Source organism: Felis catus, chromosome C2 (genome assembly GCF_018350175.1).
Source record: "Felis catus isolate Fca126 chromosome C2, F.catus_Fca126_mat1.0, whole genome shotgun sequence".
Lineage (NCBI taxonomy): Eukaryota > Metazoa > Chordata > Mammalia > Carnivora > Felidae > Felis > Felis catus.
The window spans coordinates 104,847,819-104,849,768 of NC_058376.1; the positions used below are offsets into that span (position 1 = coordinate 104,847,819).

The 1,950-nt window shown below is 47.0% G+C and overlaps 1 pseudogene; it reads left to right on the forward strand.

Moving 5' to 3' along the window:
* Positions 1-581: 581 nt before the first annotated feature.
* Positions 582-1,460, forward strand: LOC102901225 (annotated as a pseudogene).
* Positions 1,461-1,950: the final 490 nt, after the last annotated feature.

The following is a 1,950-nucleotide window of genomic DNA, read 5'->3' on the forward strand; positions in this document are numbered from 1 at the left end:
CCTGACCAGTAATCCTGCTAACCTTTTATGGGAAATTTGACTTCTGGGCTTCAGTATAGATACTAAATTCACAGTGAAACCGTGGAAGACTCCCATTCATTAAAAATTTCATTCATACTCTCAAAGCTGAAAACAAGAAACCACAGTTTAGATTATAGGGATAGCCACTCTAAATGACCCAAGTGAACAATTGTTTCCGTCATGATATGTTTCCTGTGAATTCCAAGGGAATTCATGAAATAGAGAGAAACATTTTCTTATTTCACTTTTTATTGTAGATGCTAAGGTTTTGTTGGGAGGTTACTTGGGTACAGGGCAGGGGTGTTTCCAGAGGCTATGGAATTGGGCTGTGTTAAAGGACCCTGGATACAGAATTTGCCTGGATTGAAAGGATCTAGAGATTTTCCACTGGCCACAAATACAGGATCTATCACTGACTTGATTCATAAACTTGACAAGTCACTTCGTCTTTCCAGGCTTCATTTCTCTTCTTCAAGAAAAGGTGAAATGGCCTTTCTGTGCTGAGGGTCCAAATGACATTGCTTTGGGTTCCAGTCATAACTTAAAGGGAAACTTGCACAATGTCCGGAGCCCTTGACGTCCTGCAAACGGAGGAGGATGTCCTCTAATTCCTTGCAGCAGAACTCGCTTAGATGACACTAACATTGACTTCCAAACAGAACAGTACATCTACCGAAAAGAAAGTGATGGTGCATTACAAATCTGGAGAGATCTGTGAGAAGCTTCTGTCGGCAGCTTGTTCCATTGTTGCCATCAAAAACCCGGCTAATGTCAGCATCATATTCTAGGAACACTGGCCACTGGGCTGTGCTCAACTCGACCACTGCCACTGGAGCCCCTCCTACTGTGGGCCACTTCACTCCTGGAACCTTCACTAGCCAGGTCCAGGCTGCCTCCCGGGAACCGTGTCTTCTGCTGGTCACTGATTCAGGGCTGACCACCAGCCTATCACAGAGGTGTCTTATATTAACCTGCCTACCGTTGCTCTGTGTAACCCAGACTCTCCACGGCGCTGTGTGGACACTGCCATCCCACGCAACAGCTAAGGAGCTCACTCAGTGGGTCCGAGGCGGTGGATGCTGGCCTGGGAGGTTCTGCACACACTCCCGTGCACCATCTCCCATGAACACCCGTGGGAGGCCACACTTGACCTCTCTCTCCTTCCACAGAGATCCTGAAGAGACTGAGAAGGAAGAGCAGGCTGATGCTGAAAAGGCTGTGACCAAGGAGGGATTTCCAGGTGAATGGACTGCCCCGGGTCCCGAATTTACTGCTACTCAACCTGAAGTCTCAGGTGGTCTGAGACATGCGGGGTCCTCAGTGCCGGTCCAGCAGTTCCCTACTGGAGACTGGGGCTCTCAGCCACTGCTCAGGACTGGGCTGCAGCTCCCACTGCTCGGGCCCCTGAATGGGTGGGAACAACCCCTGAGGGATCCTAAGTTGCTCCGTCCACAGACTATAAGCAGAAATGGAAATAAGGTTGATGGAAAACAAACAGTTCCCCCCCAAAAAGTAAAGGAGAAATGGGACCAAGTGGTCACTAAGTTTCCTCCTGAATCTAAAAATGCTGTGATTTTGTAAATGGCTCTATAGTAGCCCTCATTTAAGGGACAATTTATCAGGCACTTTGGAAGGATGAATACAATTTTTTGGCTTGTAACTTCAGTCAATTAATTAAACAAATATGTATGGATAGCCAATTATGCGCTTGGCATTCTACTCGGTGCTGGAGAAACATAGGACAAAGGTCATAATGCCCTGCCCTTGCAGGCTACGGAGAGACATGACAGCTGTGTTCCAGAATCAGCAATGGCCTGAGCTTTCTATTTCTGAGTCTATTGTGTCCTTAGTTTGCTCACTGTAAAATGGAGTCAAGTTCTGATAATTTACTATCTCCTCTACTAGCACAGAGGACAGGAATTTTGTTTC